Source organism: Choloepus didactylus, chromosome 17 (assembly GCF_015220235.1).
Source record: "Choloepus didactylus isolate mChoDid1 chromosome 17, mChoDid1.pri, whole genome shotgun sequence".
NCBI classification, from domain to species: domain Eukaryota; kingdom Metazoa; phylum Chordata; class Mammalia; order Pilosa; family Megalonychidae; genus Choloepus; species Choloepus didactylus.
The window spans coordinates 36,901,096-36,919,908 of NC_051323.1; the positions used below are offsets into that span (position 1 = coordinate 36,901,096).

At 43.0% G+C, this 18,813-nt stretch overlaps 1 protein-coding gene across 1 annotated transcript in view; it reads left to right on the forward strand.

Annotated features, from left to right (window-relative positions):
• CLHC1 (clathrin heavy chain linker domain containing 1) overlaps nucleotides 1-15,755 on the forward strand; it is a 186,400-nt gene extending 170,645 nt beyond the window's left edge. Inside the window, exon 13 of the transcript XR_005212352.1 lies at nucleotides 15,721-15,755. The gene's annotated coding sequence lies outside the window, so the exon portion shown is untranslated. The remainder of the gene's footprint in view (nucleotides 1-15,720) is intronic.
• Nucleotides 15,756-18,813: the final 3,058 nt, after the last annotated feature.

Here is an 18,813-nt window from a genome sequence, read left to right on the forward strand (position 1 = left end):
GGAGCCTTCCCCAAATGCTCCGGCACACTCTGTCCTCTCCATTGTCTAAAGTCCTTGCTACTCTAAATGGGGTCCCAGACCAGCAGCACTGGCCTCACTGGGGAGGCTGTGAGAAATGCAGCATCTTGAGCTCCACCCTAGATCTGCACGTCAGAATCTGCATTTTAACAAAACCGCTGGGTGATTCATGTGAACCGTGAAGTTCAGGGACCTTGCTTCCCCAGTTAGAGTGTCAACACCTGAAGACAAGGGCAGGAGACTTAAGGTTGATTTATGGTGTCTTTTGTAGCTCTAGAACAATGCTGAGTACATGTAAGAACTCAATGTACTTGGTTAATTCCTTTGCAGATTTACCCTATAGTGTCACATTTAGTTGTTGCTCTTCGCAAATGTTTGATATCCTTTTATGTATGCTTGTTCTCTCTTCTCCATTTTAGTTATTAATGCATTAAGGACAGGAGCCCCTGACCATATATATATATATTTCCATACAGTTTTTTTTTTCCCTTGAGAAATATAAGCTTTCCCCAGGACTTTTCAGAGTAAAGAATGAAGTAGCTATTCTATCTGGAGAGGTCACCTCTGACCCTCTCTTGCATTGGGTTGGGTCAGAAATCCTGGTATGTAGGTGTCGTCCTTTGGGCCCTTCCCACATCTCTCTACACACTCACCTTATCTCAGCTTTTCCAAGGCAATTACTACCAACATCAATCTCTATCTCTACACTTAAGTTCCAAAAACGAAGACTTAGATGCTGCCCTCAAGGAGTCACAGTTTAGTGGGTGTGAAGTGGGCATGAAGTGGGCTTGAGATGCAGTGTGCACTGGGGTGCAGGGAAGGGGCTTGTGGGCCTAAAGGCCTCAGGGAGGGCTTTTGGAGAAAGGAACCTCTGACCTTGCCTGCAAGGGGAGGAAGGTTTGTGTTCGGTCTAGGCCAAGACTGGTGACAAGACACACAGGCTAGAGAGAAGATGGGGATGAACACTATTGTCCTGTCATGGCCCAAGAGGGCTTTTGTAGCCAGAGGACTAAAGAAAGCACTGGACGTGTTCTGAGATACGAGTTTTATTTTGGGGGCTTACCTGCAAGGGGGGAGTCGGTCACATTGCCCTGAATTTAGGAGCTGCTCTGAATGGATTCACAAGCTGCTCTGAATGGCAGTGGGTTCAGAGCTCAATGGAAAGATACTCTGCACTTTGGGGGGCTGAATAAGCTGGTTATAAGGGCTCAACATTCCAATGGGTATGAGAGCATAAGGCAGAGCAGGGTCTTGCAACATAGGGAGGGACTGATTGTAATCAACAGGGAGGAGGGGAGGATTATAGATTATCTTGTAGATAACAGTATCAGGGAGTTTCAGGGAGGAGGTAGTCATAGACTACATTTAGCACCAGGGGCCTGATTTTACAAAGAGAGTAGGTCAAATGTTAACTGTCCTAGGTCAAGCAAACTGCTGTGTGCAGTCTTCAAGGCACTTGGGGAAAGCCCTGGGCCCGGGGCTCCCACATGCCCTGTGTGTGTGTGTGTGTGTGTGTGTGTGTGTGTGTGTGTGTGTATGTCGAGAGGTACGGGGGGGGGGGGGCAGGAGGAGGGGCAAGAAGTGTTGTAGGATGCCGGTGGGCCCAGCTTTTCCTGGGGCTCTGTGCACCATGTGAGGGAGGTAAGATTTCATTCTACAGGCGATGGGGAGCCACAGGGGACACTGAGCTGGTAGGAGATGATTAGGGAGTTTAAAGCTCCTTGTGCCAAAGCTCCCAGTGGGGTTGGTGGTCTGGATGGGGGGAGAGGGATGCTTGTAGTGGCATCCACTGGGAGCCATGGGTGACCCTGGAGTCATGTTCTTCCCCAAGCCCCACATGGAGTTACTCATCATTTCCCACCCTGTCTGCTTCTGAATCTCCAGAATTTAGCTTCTTCTGCTGTCCATTCCCACCGGCACTGTCTGGGTATGCGTCACTCCTGTGTGCTCCTCCCTAAACCCCCCAGTGTTCTTCTAAAGTGCAGCACTGGTCTGCTTCCTGCTCTCTAGTGTCACAGCCTAGAGGACAAGTTCCTGGGAATGCTGTGACAGGCTCTTCAGCCTGGCCGGAGGACCCTCTCCAGCCTATTCTTCTGCACCCCCATCTCATACCTTCCTTTGGCTCCCAGTTCCCACTTCCTGGAAACTGCCTTGCCCAGTGGTATTCCAGTGCTTTCTCCAGCACTTAAAATTCCTTCCTCCCTTTCTGCCTGGTGAATCCTATTCATCCTCCAAGGCCCAGTTCAATATCTTCTTCAGGAAACCTTCCCCAGCAGCCTAGACAGAAGTAAGTGCTTCCTGCTCTTAGAGTTTATGCATCTCACTGGCTTCCGCATTGAATTCTAGGTGGCATCTGCTTCCCCAGCCAGACTACCAGTTCCTTGAGGCTGTAGCTGGGAAAAGGTCGGTCTGAGGAAAAGCGGGGTGGGGTGGGTTTACCGAGGACCTCCCAGGCCCTTCACCTCTCTAATAACAGCTCCCTGATCTGTACCTGGCCCAAGGTATCAGTTTGTGAAATTAAACTCAACTAAGTAGGCCCCAGGGAAGTGGAGGGCCTAGAGGAGAATCTAGGTGTTGCCCTGTCCATTAGAAATATTATAATGTGAGCCACGTATGTAATAATTTTTCTAATAGCCATGTTTTTAAAAAGTTAAAACAGGTAAACAAATGTTCCTAACTGCTTTATTTGCAGTAGCTCAAACCTGGAAACAACTCAAATGTCCATCAATAGGTGAACAGATAAATAAAACTGTGATCTAGTCATAGAATGGATTACCACTCAGTGATAAAAAGAAATGAACTACTGATACATGCAACAACATGAATGAATCTCACAATAATTATGCTGAGTGAAAGCAGTAAAAAAAAAATACTTTATGATTCCACTTATATAAAATTCTAGAGAAATGCAAACTATTCTAGAGCAATAGAAAGCATATGAGGGGTTACCTTGGGATGGGGCTTGAAAGGGTTGCCTGGGAGGAGTAGGAAGGAGAGATTACAAAGGTGCATGACAAAACATTTGAGGATGATGGATATAAAACTTATCAAACTGTAAATCTGAATATGTGCAGTTTATTGCATGTCAATTATACTTCCATAAAGCGGTAAAGAATAAAACAGGAAAAATTAATTTTAATAATATATTTAACTCCATATATTCTAAATATTAACATTTCAATGTATAATCAATGTAAAATTTTTAATAAGACATTTTACATTCAAATTTTGTACTAAGTCTGAAATCTGGTGTGCCTTTCACACTTACAGAGCCTCTTACTTTGGACTCTCAAATTTCAAGTGCTCAATAGTCATGTATGTCTAGTGGTTATTATATTGGTCAGCAAAGATCCAGACCCTCTAGTGAAACCCCCTCCTCTGATCTAGAAAGGTTTTCCATCAGGGATTGGGCAAACAGCTCATTCCATTTATACTTCAAATGGTTTTGAGCTGCCTTGGAGAGCCCCTTTCTGTAGTGCCTGAAAAGCTCGGATCGTCTGGGGCTGCCGATCAAAGGCTGGCTTTGGAGAGTCCAGATTGTAAACCTGGAACTTCATGTGAGCTCCCACCTCCCATCCCACTCTCCCTTTCCTCTAAGCTTAAAAAGGAATATTCTTTTTGTTTGCTGGTTTGCTTTAAGAGGACACCTTATCCCCTTTTGCATCAGGAAGCAAACTCCATCTGGGTGTGGCAAGTTGGTGCTGGGGTAGGAAGTGGGGCCGCCCAGAGCTAAGAAGGGCACCCACTGGGTGGTATCAGCCTCAGAGAGACGAGTGGCAGCCTTGGACCTCACCAGGGCTCCTCCAGGTCTGGGCACTCCCCTCGCACCTATTCAGCTCCTGCCGCAAGGAGCCTCTTCTAGGCAGAGGGGGTGGAGGGAATGGGTGCTGCTGAAGGCAGGGCTTCACCGCCCCATAGTTGCTGGGTCCTCTTGGGGGTTAAGGATAGTGAGAGCAATCTATGGTTCTGCCACTAACCAGCCCAGGGACCCTAACCAGGTTACCTCTTCTCAGGGCTTTACTTTCCTCATCTGTAAAATGGAAGAATTGGGGTGGACAACCTCAAAGTTTCCGAGACTTCCGCTTTCTAAGGACCCATGGTTCCAACCGCGTTAACTGAGTATGTGTTGGCGCCAACCTGTCCTGTGTGAGGAGGAGGTTACAAGAAACAAACATGACACACTCCTCTCCTGTATTGATGGAAAATATACTTAGAGCTTTCTGTATTGTTTGACATTTTTACAGCAAGTATTTATTACTTTTGTAAGTAAAAAAAGGCAGGGGGAGGGAATGAATAAATTTAAAAAGTGGGGGGGGACTAACCCCCAGAGTGATTATTACATTTATTTTTAACTTTTCATTTGAAAATTTCAAGCATACACAAAAACAGAAAGCATAGTATAATGAACCCCTATGTACCATGGGCCAGTTTGAACAATTAACGTTCTGCCGTTCTTGTTTCATCTATTCTTCCCAACCTCTGTTTTGTTTTGCTGGAAGTTGTTAAAGCAAATTCCTGACATAATTTATCATTCCTTCCATAAGCACTTAAGTAGGTATCTCTAACAGATAAGGACTTTGCACAAAACAGCAAACCATTTACCTCACCCAACACAATAAACAGTAATTTAAAAAATGTGATTATGTCATGTGTTCAGTTTTCCTGATTGACTTAAAAATATCATTTTACCACTGGTTTGTTTGAATCAGTAAAAGAAGACTTGGGCTTTTAAACAATGTTGTCCTGGGGAATTGGAGAGTTTTGCTTAAGAGGTATGGGGTTTCTGCTTGGGGTGATGAAAAAGTTCTGGAACTAGATCATTGTGATGGTTGCACAATATTGTAAATGTATTTAATGCCAGTGAATTGCACACTTTAAAGTGGTAAATTTTATGTTATGTGTATTTTACCACAATAAGGAAAATTGCTGGGAAAAAAGTTACCGTGGTTATGGACTGTGAGCTGTGCTGCCTGAAGGCCATTTCCTGGAGGCAAGTCTGGGTCTGTCCTGTCCCGGGCAGTGCTCAGGGTTCATGGATGGCCGGGGCATGGGGAGCCACAGAGGCCACAGAAGGACCACAGGTCCCAGCCAGTGCCCTCCAGGAGGAGGCCCCGGAATGCTGAGGCCAGCCACCAGCAGCCAAGCAGGGGAGAACTGGTCTCCCCATCCTCAAGATTCTTAAGGGAACCGACTGCTTCAGAGATTCAGGATCAGCAGACTTTTACTGCCTGAAAGCTGTGAGGGGTGTGCTCTTCACCTCTGCTTTCCCCACCCCCTTCTCCCCCCTTTCCTCTGAGCAGGAACACGGCCCTGAGCACTTGCACAGTTGTATCTTAAAAAGAGGAAGCTGGGTCATGCACAGCCTAGGGAAGCTCAGGATCTCCTTAGGGACGAGCAGAGGCCCTGGAGGCAGGTGGTGGTGGCAGACGGAGCCTGTGCACTTGACAAAGAGAAGCCTGCTTTCCTGGGTCCCCCATGAGGGGACCTTGGTGGTAGAACAAAGAGGCAGTGGACCAAGTAAAAGAGGAATGCATGCACAGAGGAGAGAAAGAGTGGCTGGCAAAATTAAAACTGCACCCTGGTCAATATACATATAATCCTGTATGTTTAATAGATATGCATTTATAATTTCTATCCTCCTTTCTTAAAAGATCGAGGTGGCTTTGGATAAAGAAAATAATAGACATATCACTCATTAGAAAAATAGATTCCAGATTTGGCAGATGGGCTGTCCTTTGCACAAACTCAGCAGTCTTTTTATAATACTATAACTTATTTAAGATACCTGTACATTTATTAGTGCATGCTTTCTATTTTTAAACCACATAGTGCCTCAAATTAGAGTAAGGATTGAAATAAACCTAAGCACCAAGTACAAGTTTAAATAATGTTACTGTTAAGCTATTGTAAGCTTTCTTAGCTAAATACTTTTTAAAAATCATGAACTATTTCAAAATATAAGAGGTATTATTCATCTTTCTTCAAAAAGTAGACTAACATAATGAAAATCATTGTACCCGTCACCCAGCTTAAGAATTAGAACATCATAAAAACAAATTGAAGCCTGTTAAATGGCCCCTATTCATTCCTCATCCCCCATGTTTATCTCTTTCCTGCATGTCTTTTATTTATACTAATTTGTTTATATTCATAAACAATAGTGTTGTTTAATATATTTTTAAACTTGCTAAAAATAGTATCATACACTATGTAGGGAATTAAATTCTTGTTTTTCTTTCTACAAGTTTTTCTGCAATGAAGACAAGTAGAGGGCCCTCACATTTGTGAGGCTCCTGGGCATCTCTGATCCAACCTATTCAGAAGAATGGCATTAATTACCTACTTAATACTTTCTTGCTACTGCTCTTATTTCTCTTTGTCCTGACTTACCTTTTTGAGACTTTATAAACCTTTTTGGCTCTGGAATCACCCAGAGCTGGACTGAAACCCTTTTATATTACTTAGCTCCGTGACCTCAGACAAGTTACTTTACCTCTCTGAGCTTCTATTTCCTCCTCTGTAAACAGATAATGTCAGTACTCACCTCAGAGTTGTGAGGTTTAAAGGAGACAATGCATGATAGGGACTTAGCTCTGCACCCACCAGAAAACAAGAGTTGAATAAATCAAAGATTTTCAGAGCATCTTGTGAATTATTCCTTCATTTGCCAATCTGATTCTTGAAGGCATCAGATCCTTTTTTTTTTCCTTTTCAATTTTCCCCAGAGTGATTTAAATAGTCACACAACAGTTAAGGTCTAAACAAGGTTATTCAGGTTTCTTCACAGTTTGTGGGGAAATAGCGTGTATTTCCTTTGTAAATTGGAATGGCATGAGAATAAATACTCCTGTGCTGGTAACTATGGCTCAGTGTTTCAGGGTGGTGGAGGCAGCTGACTCTACAGCATGTGGCCTTCACACACAAGGGCCTAACCAAATAAGCTGACAGCACAAGAGTGGACGCTCTCCAGTGGATTTAATGCCAGACAGCTGAGATGTCATCAGCAGCATAAACGTGGTACTTCTCTTTTCTTCTCTTTACTTTCCAAGCAATGGACATTACCATGAATTAAGCTCTTAGTTAATAATATAATTACAGAATTATAATAGAAACTGAAATGAGATAATTACCAGGATATTTAAACTCAAAACACTGCTCTATATCTCTCTCTGGTCAAAGCATTTCCCTCTCAATAACTTAGATATATTGTTTTTCAAACCTTGCTTCATGAGTCCTAAAATGGGAATTGACACAGGCCTGGTATGGAAAGCCTCGGCCTGGGCATTCAATTCCATGCTTCCACTGTTGACTGACTTCCAGGATGTAGAAAGAGATTTAGTTTCTTCACCTATAAAAAGGAGACAAAAATGTGTTCCGGTTCCTCATTTCCTCCACCTCCAGAGACAAATGTTCACTTAACTCCACATTCCCTTAACATGGCGCACTTCCCAGATGCCCGTTCGGGGCCTCGAGGCTCACTCCCACAGCTGCTGCCCTGTTAGTTAACTGAGGGCTCACAGCTGAGTCCTTCCTAAGACTGGCCCTCAGCTGAAGAGAATTGCTTTGGCTCAAGTTACATCCCCTCCCCAGAGGCAGCCCCCATCCAGGGACTGGTCAATGTGGTGGTACAAAGGCCCAGCCCCTTACCTTGCGTTGGGACATTCCTGAAGGACTTTCTCAGCTCCAGAGCTCCCCGTGGGATCTGTCAAGGCCTCTGTTGTGACTGCATCAGGGCCCAGCTTCTCTGCCAGAGGTACTGTTCCCAAGAGCTTTCTACCTAGTAAACCTCCTGCAGGCCAATCTCCGAGTCTCAGGGTCTGTTTCCCAGGGAACTTGAACTAAGACTCAGTGGAAAATAGAATAACACCTATTTCAGTTTTAATTTTTGAAACTTTTTAGATGTAGGAATCCTGGTATAACAAGTAACCAACATATTACTTTCCAAGTCCTATTTTAAAAAACTGTAAGGAACACAAAAGCAAAGGGGGAGACTGACCTCATTCAGACAACTAAACAGAGTTTAATCAAACCATGAAATGGAAGGAAAAGGCATGAAGTGGTTTTGGGGAAAGGTCCAGGCTAGAGGGGTGACAAACTCAGGAGACTTACTTGGCATCTGGCTTTGGACTCACCCTTGGGCTGGTGGTGTTTCTCCATCTTGTTCCCCCCTCCCCAGACCCCAGTCAGGCCACACAAATGGATTTTGTAAGCCTGTCCTTGAGTAGCCCTGAGCCTGTGGTGTACCCCCCTGACTTTTTTAAAACTGCGCAAGTGATATATGAATACATTCTTCTTGTAAAAATGTCAACCAATAGACTTATCAAAGCAAAAATCCTTCCACTGCTGCGTCCCCAAGCCCATTCCTTCCTCAGAGAGCACCATTATTGTCAGTTTAACGTGTACTTTTCCCAAATGTTTTTCTATCCATTTATATACATACAGGTATATCTAGAAATGTGTGGGTTTTTTATGGGGGTGGGGGAGAGTTTTAAAATATAAATAGATTGTAACATGCATCTTATTCAAACAGTTTGATTTTTTTCTCTTAATATATCTGGGAAATCTTTCCATGTTAGTGCTTAATATATAACCTGTTCTTTTGAACTACTACATGAAGTTCCATACTCGGACTGTTCCATACTTTGTTAAACTATGCCTTTTCTAAAGGACATTTAGGTTGTTTCCAATTTTAGTCTTTTACAAGCAGTTGCAATGAACTTTTTTTTGCACATACTTCTTTCATGCACGCACACAATTGTTTCTTAGGTTAGATGCTGGGAGTAGAGGGCTGCAACAGAGTATATACAATTAAAAAGCTAACACAATATAATTGTCTTCCAGAAAGGTTTATACATGCATTTTACTCCCAACACTGGGTATTTTTACCCTTTTTAATGTTTGCTAATCTGATGAGCAAACAATATTTCAGTATTTTATCTGTATTTCTCTGCTTATAGTGAGATTTGGCATATTTTTTTTTCTGTTGGCCATTTGCATTTTACTATGAATTGCCTCTATATCATTTGCTCCCCTCTTTTTTTTTTAAGTTGTTGATCTTTTATTGATTTATAGGAATTATTGATATACTAAATATTAATCCTTTGGCAATTAGATGTACTACAAGATAATTTCTTTTAATCTGTTGCTTGTCTTTTGTTTATGATACCTTTTTTGTTCTGAATTTTGAGTTATAATGTTGCCAGGTTTTTGGTCTTTTTTTCTTTACGGCTTTTTGTGCTTTCTCTCAGAAGGTGTTACTCCATGGTTCTAAACATATGAAAAGTATTTATTAAAAAGTTGCAGTGAGTTGAGACTATCCCAGGGCCAGAATCTACTTTGACTACGGCTGTAAGAGAGAAACCTGTGTTGGAGGGTGTGCCATAGGGGCATAGAATCCCAGGTTTTCCTTGTTTTGAGGTGAGCAGGGAAATAGGGGCGGCAGCTGCATGGATGGTCACTGCTGCCATAAAGCAAGTCTCTAGGCTGCGGGCCTTAAGCCCACTGCTCCCTAGAAAGGTACAGGAAGTGCAGGAGAGAAGATGCTGCTAAAAGTAGTCAAATACAAAGTTTATCCTTTAACAATATTTTCTTATAAAATTAATACTTTTTGTGTCATAATTTTATGTAATACAATAAATAATTGTTTATTAATGTGCTACCTTGATCACAAGGTTTTTCTGGCTTACTTTTTTGCAACTTCATTTATTAGGCCATCAATTTATACTTCTAGCAACTTTCATTTTCAATTGCTATAATTGAGGGACATTACTGACTATTGGCAAATGCGAGATCTCAGATAATTTGGGGTAATTTTTAATTTTGAGAAGGACCTTTCAGTTGATGCAACTGTTATTGGAGTATTTTATAGACTGAGACAACGCTGAGGTAAATTTCTGTTAAATTATTTCACAGCATGTATTTTAGTACTTCTAGAGCTGATGATTCTCATGGAACAACTTTTCTAAAAAAGATTTCTCTCTTCATTACAAATCAGTTGTATGTAAGTTTGAATTTAATTTTAATTGTAAGTTTTACAATGGCAGTTTAATGTTTCCTCTGACATTTGTTATAACTTGGAGTCATACAAGAAATTGAAAGTGGTTTCATGAATTGTATATAATTCAAAATGCCTGTTTGTTCATTCTATTGCTGTAGCTTCCATTATAAGGAAAAATTAATTTTGAAATTCTTTCTCATTAATAATAGGCCCATCCAAAGCTTCATATGAAAATAGTGTCTTTTCGGTTGAATGTAACAGTCTTTAAATTTAATTTCTATTTCTAAGCCTGTGGCTATTTGCTTTGCAGGAGGCAGCAGTTTTCAAAACCAGAGATTCTAACTCAAAGGGGGATTCTATTAACTCCCAGATATGTTTTACTGCAATGTCCATATGTGCATTTTTATTTTGTAATAATTTACCAACAAAGTTTATGCCTGAGCATTGGCAGTTCCTGTGCCAGCATTCAGGCCACAGCGTTGTCATACAGATGCCCCAGGGCTCTGGGGATGGTTAGGCAAGTGGAGGAGCCTCCCTTCTCACCTGGGGCTGTGGCCACTGTGGCCATTGCTACTGCTTCTGCTGTGGCTGCCCCCACTGTCACTGATCTGGGTTTAGCCCTGACCTGGCCGTTCCCGCAGGGCCCTGCAGTGCTCTGCAGTGCTCTGGACTGCCCCAGGCCAGGCTAACTGCTTGGCATGAATGCAGTCTGGTGGGCCCACAGGCCTGACCTGTGTGTGCCTGCAGTGCTGCTCAGCTTATCTCCTCTGCTCACATGCATGCTCCACTGTTCCATCACACTTCCTGTACAAAACACAAGTTCAGTGACAGAGACTGTAGAGCACGAAACCAGACTTGAAGCTCCCCCTCAGAGCTGGGCCCTGTGAGTCTGCACAGGTGGTACACCCCTGATACTGGCCTGGTCCAGGACATGAGTTCAAACCTTGGTAGGGAAGCAGTAGCATCTTCATATGGCAAGTCAGAAAGTGTTTTAAGTCAGGAGACCCATAAAAATGAGGAACATGTGTAAAACTGGAACCCCAGCACACCCCAAGTTGTCCAGCATGTTGGTAAATGGTTTGAAAGACTTACTTTCCCAGGGAAGAGAGGAAACTGTTATCGAGTAATAATGTTACTTACCCCCACCCCAAGGTCTACTGTCCTAGGCCTAGTGAGAGGTCAGCTGAGCTCATGGGGTGATGGTTATCAGGGGCCAAGGTAGCGGATCTCCCACTGAAACATCACCATCATCACGGTGCTCACCCCGTCTGTCGTACAGCCTTGGAGAGCAGTGGGCAGTGTCCCAAGCCCTGCCCAGCTAAGGAGATGAATTTAACACTGGATGGAGAAATAGGAGACACAGAAAACCAGACCTGGCCTCATGTCTAGGCAAGATGACAGATGTTTGTTTTGGCCCTAGTACAAGTGCCTTCTTCAGAATGACACTCCGGGTTTCTGAAGAGGGAAGTAGGACTTACCTCTTCATTCAGGATTCCAAATATAAAGATGTGTTTAGTAGTTAAGCTGGTGCCTTGGAAAGTTTTATAAGCTCTATTTTCTCATCACAAAATCAACTCAAGTTTTTAGAAAGATGTTGATTTAGAAAATAGGATAAGTAAAAATAACTGATTCCACCTAGCAGAGATAACCACTATGAAGACTTTGGCATGCTTTCTATCAATCCTTCTTTTTCCTTCCTTTTTCTCGTTCATTCTAATTTTTTTTCTGTATGTATTTCAGAAAAAAAAATGTTAAATATAGAACAATACAGAGAATAACACAACACATACCCCTATACCCAATACCATGAGTGAATGTTTACATTTGGTCATTATTTGCCTCAGATGATTTTATCAGAACATATCACTGATATCTCCTTTGTACTCCACTCCAATTGTATTCTTCCTTCCCTAGAAGCAACTCCTATCATGAAATTATGTATCCTTTCCATGCATGATTTTATAATTTACTACACAAATGTATTTGTATTTTGTGACGAATTAAAGATTTACCTAAATTGTACCATATTGTACATATTTCCTGGAATGCTTTTTCATCGTTTTTAAGATCTATTCAAGTTGCAATACATACATTTAACCAATTTTAATTGCTGAATAGCAGGGGATCAGCAAACTATGGCCTGTGGGTATATCCAGCCTGTCAGCAAATCTGGCTGCTATTTTTTTTTTTTTTGCAGCTGAGAACAGTTTTCACATTTTTAAAGGGTTGTTTAAAAAAAAAAAAGAATCTGCAATACAGACGTACAGCCCATAAAACCGAAAATATTTACTATCTGACCCAGAAAAAGTTTACTGACCCCCTGTTGTATAGTATTCCTTTGTATGAATATGTAACTATCCATTTCCCATTGATGGACATTTAGGTTGCTTCCAGCGTTTGACTCTTACAAACAGGACTGCTATGAACAGCTTCACGTTTTCCCTGTGCACATGTGTGAGGGTTTCTTTATAACAAGCGGAATTGCCGAGTTGAATGATATGTGCATTTTCCCTTTTGCTACCAAATTCTTCTCCCTATATAGTTGCTATACAAATTCAACTAGTGGTGAAGGAGGTCTCATTTTTCCAAACTTTAATCTACATTTAATTTTATCAGATTTTCAGTTGTTTCCAACTTAATGGACACAAGTGGCTAATTGGTTTTGTTTATGTCTCCCTGTTTACTAGTGAGGTTAGGCAGCTTTTTCTAAATTTATTGGCCATTCGAGTTTCTTCTATTATGAATTGCCTTTCTGTTTCCTTTACCCCTTCTTTCTACTGAGAATTATCTTTTTATTATTGTAGGAATTGCTTCTATGTTCTGAACTCTAACCCTTTGTGAATCACATACGCTGCAAATCTCTTACCCCAATTTGTTGCTTGCTTTTTAAACTTTGTTTAAGGTATTATTTGATGTAAAGAGTTTTAATTTTTGTTATAGTCAAATGTATCAGTCTTTTTCATATGGTTTGTGCTTTTTGCATCTTATCTAAGAAAATTCTATCTTAAAATCATAAAGATAGTTCCTATATTATGATTTAAAGTTTTTAGGTTTCACTTTTTATATGTTGGTATTTAATCCATCCAGATTTGCTTGGCTGTATGGTGTGAGGGATTAAGTTCTATTATTTTCTGTCCAGAATGCCAAAAATCCCAGCACCATTTATTGAAGTTCTTCCTTTCCCAATTAATTTACCATTCATGCATTCATCCATCCACTCATGTGTTCATTCATTCATTCAACAATGTTTATTGAGCTTTGGCTATGTGCCAAGCACTGTTCTAGGCACTGTTGATGGAGAAGTGGGGGGTGAAAAGCCTCTATCCTCAAGGAGCATACATTCTAGTAGGGGAGACAAACCACAAGTGAACTATATTGTGTATCAGATTGTGATGCTGTCTGTGAAGAAAAATATAGCAGGAAAGGAGGCTAAGAATTAGAGGGATGTTGCTATCTTATTAAATAGGGTGGCCCAGGAAGGTGCCACTGATAAGGTGACTTGGAGCAGACACCTGGAGGAGGTGAGGGAGTGAGCGTGTGGGTGTTTGGCAGAAGAGAGTCCAGGCAGAGGGAATGAGAAGTGCAGAGGCCCTGAGGAGGGAGTGTACTTGGCACATTCAAGGAAAACCAGCAAGGAGAGGGAGTGAGCCCTGAGAGATCAGTAGGAAAGGAAGTCAGGTAAGGAGGAACTGGATAATGTGGGGACTTGTGGGCCATTGTCAGGATTTTGGCTTTTACTTTGAGATAGGGAACATTGAAGGATTTTGAACAGAGGTAGGACATAATCTGACTTACATTTTCAAAGATTCATGTGTGATGCTGTGCTGAGAGAAGTCAGTGAAACTTCTCATCACTTCACTTTTTCTGCCTAGCACCTGAGGATATCTCCTCTTTGATGTTATGAGGCTGCTTATATAATGCCATGAAAGGCTGGACTTCCTTGGGGAGGGTCTCCTGGTGATTGTCTTTGTCACAGGAAGAGTAACAATGACAGATGATAATAGCATGATGTTTATAATGACCTCAGTGGATAAAGGAGGCTGTCACAGTACCCAGAGAATACTGGATACTTTGATGGATGCTTTATGGTTATAATTATCTTTTCCCAGGGTTTTATGTTCAAGAGACTGGTAATGAAATAGAATGCCAGCCAGAAGGGTAGATATTAGCTAAAAGTTTAATTGCAGGAAAGCAAGATGGCCTTAGGCTGACTTCTCTTGAGACCCTAATATCTTGAACTTCACAGTATCTCTTCGTGACAGTTTCCACATCAATAAATTCTGTGTGGTGGGTTTAGATTTCCCCTGCTATTGTACCCTTGACTCATCACATGACAATGTTTACTTGCAGGTCATTTCTAGCAGACTGTAAACTCTGTGAGAGCAGGGATCAAATCTGTCTGGTTCACTGCTCTATTCCTAGCCCCACATAGCACGTTTGTGAGAGAAGGTGCACAATTAGTATCTGGTGAATGAACAAACGAGTGAATGAATGAATGCATGAAAAACAGTCTGGTATGGAGCTACTGTGTGGACTTCACAGCTGGTTCTGGGTCTTCAAGTTTAATCTGCTGGGAAAGGCATTGCATGCTGCATTATTCTATGGGAGGTGTTTGGTTGGTGTCCCCATGGGAATTTTCCCAGCTCTCCTGGTGGCCTCCTGGGTTTCCTTGTTGGTTGAGTCATCCCTGAATGGGGACCCTGGGGACCCACATACTTGGATGATTTAATGCCTTGAGCAGCAGCTGCTTGCAGCTACGAGGGTGTGATCTATAGACCCAGGCTTGTCTTAATCTCTGCTCTAGTCTGCTGACAATAAACAAGCTTTCTTCCCAGCTGTTGACAGTTGCCTCCCACACGGCCCACCGAGCCCTGCCCTGAGATGGCACAGCTCCCTCCCAGTTGCCCTAATAATAACAACACTATCTCCTTACCCAGAGCTCTGAGGGCTTCACTCAGAAAGACATTTTCACTTGCCTTGGAATGGGAGTCAGAGAGAGCAGAGAAAAACACGGAAAACACACTTGGACATTTATTTAACCATCTCCAGATTAATTTTTTCAGGTTCAAGCCCTTTATTTTCCATTGCTCATCTGCCGCCAAGCAGGGAGGAAGGCCCCTCGGGGAGCCTGGGCTGGGGGAGATGAGCCAGAACCTGGGCTCTGGTTTCTCTGGACTGCCAGGGCGCCCACCCGCAGTTACTCCCCCCCCCTGTGCACACCCTGGTGGGCCGGGGTCGGGGAAGGCCTGCTCCCAGGGACAGGAAGGGTTGATTTCCTCGTCAGAACCTTCTTCCTTCTTGCTCCGCCTCTGCCGTGGCCTGCTTGGGGCTGTTTCTCTGGGGGCTGCGGCTGTGCTGCTGCTGAGCCAAGTGCTGCGGAGGCGAGCCCTGGGCTTGGCGTGGGTGTGGCAATCCCTCCTCACCCCACCGCTCAGCCGCCGGGGCCAGCGCAGGCCTCACACAGCCCACACTGCACACTGCGGCGTTTACAGCCACCTGCCACCATCGCACCCCCACCCCCCGGCTGTCAGTTCACGAGAAGCAAATAGGCGCCCTGAGAATCCTGTCTGCATCCTCCTGCGACAGAGGCTGGTGTTTTGGCTGAGCCAAGGAGAAATGAGAAGCCTGAGTAGTCAGTGACCTGACTTCCACGCTCCTGCCTAATTACTGGTTGGCCCAACGAGTTTTTCTCATTTTCTCAACAGCTCTGTGCCACGAGGCGGAAGGAGGCAGCTGCTGAAACCACGTGGCCTGGATTTTCCTGGTTTCCCACCTGCAAGGAGTCAGGCTGCCCAGCCAGAGCTTTGGGGAAGGTTTACGTCTCTCCTTAGCTGGTTCTTTTTTTTCCTCCCTGTAATATTTCCATAGTTTTCACTATGGCTGAGTGAGATCCCAAGTCATGCTGGTCACTCTACCCAGAGGATGCAGGATTCACTGTAACTAGAGTGCCCTAAATTCTATGAAGCAAAGGGCTCTGTCGATCTGAGGCACTATTATATGTATCCCCACTTTAAGGCTTTTATACTCTTTTCCAGTAAGTCTGTGTCCCTTAGTTGAGAGATGAAACCAGCCAGCTGTTACACGTGATCCCTGTGTTCTTAGTCAAGGCTTTGCTGAAAGCTCTACCAATGGCTTCCTTTAAAACTGCAATTGCCCGCCACTTTAAAAATTCGTCATCTCCATCATGAGCCTGGCACTGTTGAGTATGTTACTATTATGCTTGGGGACACAAACTATAGCCCCCTGTGTAGAAAACAACAGTTTCAATTGGATAATCACAGAAAACTTGACTGCAATTCATTAGGAATGTATTTTGATGACTAAGTCAACAATTCATTAAAAAAAAAAAAAATAGGTCAGGGCACTTTTAGGGGATTCAAAAAAACACAAGAGTTCTCTGCATGGGTAAAAATCAGGCAGTCCATCCAGACTCTGAGGCTTTGCCCCCTTCCCTTGTGTTTCTTTTACCTGCTGCTATCGATGACAGCTTGAGAAGGGGGCCCCAGGCAGCTCTCTTCTGAATCTTTACTATGACATCTCCTCTCTGCCTTTTCCCACACAAAGCAGCCTCCCTAGCACCTTAGCTTCTAATTTTAGCTTCTGTTTTGCATTTTGAGTAGCATACAAGGAAGTATAAAGCAGAATTTAGGCGAGAACTCAGGTTGTTTTCTTCCTGATGAATTGGCAGGGACCTCTATCTGATTGCTGCAGGCTGAGAGTGATCAGAATAGCAAGGAACCACAGACCCATATGCCTTCATCCGCACCAGGGACAATCTCCTTCCAGGGTCCTATGAGCTGGAATTTTTCTGTCGTTTCCCCACTGCATCGATGGCTGGTCCAACGGCCTCAGAAATCCCTAACCTCACTCCTGGCTTTGTGGAAAGTCCATCTTGACATAAGTAATTGGTATTTTTGAGGGTGTATGTGTGTGTAGAGGGGTCACGGATTGTTTCACAACAGAATCCTCCACTAGATTCAATAATCTGTCCAGTCTAGAAGCTGGGGAGATTTGCTTTACCGACTAGGCAGAGGACAATATTCTGCTGTCAGCATTATGTGGAGTTTCACCTTGGGTGTTTTTAAAGGTTGGGCAAAACTTTAGGGGCAGATTAGGTCAGAGCTACTCAAAATGTGTTCGCACCAACACCACCTGAGAGCTTGTTTGGACTGTAGACTCGTGGGTCCCTCTCTTCATACCTCCTGAATCCCAGCCTCTGGGGGTGGGGCGCAAGAATCTGTGTTTCAACACAGTCTCTAGGTGACCCTTGGGCACACTGAAGTTTGCAAATCACTAGACCAGATGATCTTTCAAAATCTTTCCTGTCCAAGGGTTAGTCAGTTCCTATAGCTTTTCCTGTGTCTTTTCAAGTAGGGTTGCTGCACATTTCATTAGTGAAACAAAACAAAACAAAACAAGACTTTCATTATTGTGAACTATAACACAGAGAAAAGTACTTAAATGAATTATATAAAGGTAACCTTGTATCACTTTCACCCAGATCAAGAATTAGGACATTGCCAGCACCCCAGAAACCCCCTTCCTAATGGAATTCTATCCCCCTCCCTTATCCCCAAAAGTAACCACCGTACTGACTTCTATGGTAATCACTTCCTTTCTCTCCTTTATATTTTTACCATTGAAGAATGCAGTGCAAAGTAGCAAGGGGTAGTTTTGCCTGCTTTTGAACTTTATCTAAATGGAATCACAGAATTTCTTTTGCTCAATATTTTGTGTGATTTGTTTTCAACACAGCAATTCTTGCCCTTTGTAGAGCTGCCATGCTTTCTCATTTTTTGCGTCCATAGCATCACCTCAGATTTTCCTTTGAAATACAGCAGATTAAAATTAATTTGGTTAGTGAAAATTTCAGGGTACTCCTTGAGCCAACAATTGGTACCCCAGGTTGTTGCTGAATCAGGGCTGGGAAGTCTAAGGCACCGGTTCTGCTGATCTTTTCCCTTAGACTCTTGCTCCCCAGAGGTTAAGAGCATGGCCTTTTGGGATCTGGCCCTGGCTCTCCCACTTTTCAGCTATGTGACCTTGAGCATCTTCATCCTAAAAATGGAGATTTTCATAACACATACCTCATAGGGTTATTTTGATGATTAAGAAATGTATGAAAACTACTTAGAGTAGCATCTGTTTAATAATATTTCCAGCTATCAGTTAGTGAATGTTTCCTTTGAGCCAAGTTCTGCAGACCTATACCATATTGGCCCTATTGTTATCCTCAATTTCAAATGAGTAAACTGAGGCACTGAGAAAGTTGCCCGGGATTCCATGGTTAGTAAGTGACTAGTGATGGAGCTGGGATTTAAACTGAGGCTGTCCATCACCAGTCTTTGCTCTTAATCACCCTGTTGTATCACTCAATAATTGTTAGCATTTTTATTATCATTTTATGTCGAGGCTTTGGTGTTTGTGGTGAATTTCTCCCATTATCCATTTCAAACCTCTCACATGGCTCCTAGTACAACCTGGCTAGTGTCAGCTACCTGTCCCCAATCAGCCTGAGCAGTTAGAAATGAGGCTGGGCCCATCTCCTTGTTACATGATCCTCTTTTAGGGTTCTCCCTCACAAAGGAAGCTGGCAACAACAGCCGTCAGCATGCTGGATTGCACAGCAGAGGTCTTAGCTGTCACTTTACAGGGTACCAGCTTAGCCCAAAGCTTCATGCCTCGCTGAGCTGGGATTCTGTAGCAGTAAGCAGTCAAAATAATTCAAGGGTTAGGAAATGGTCCCAACAGGATGGCTTAAAGGAACAAGGGGTAGTTTTGTAGCAGCATATTAGTGA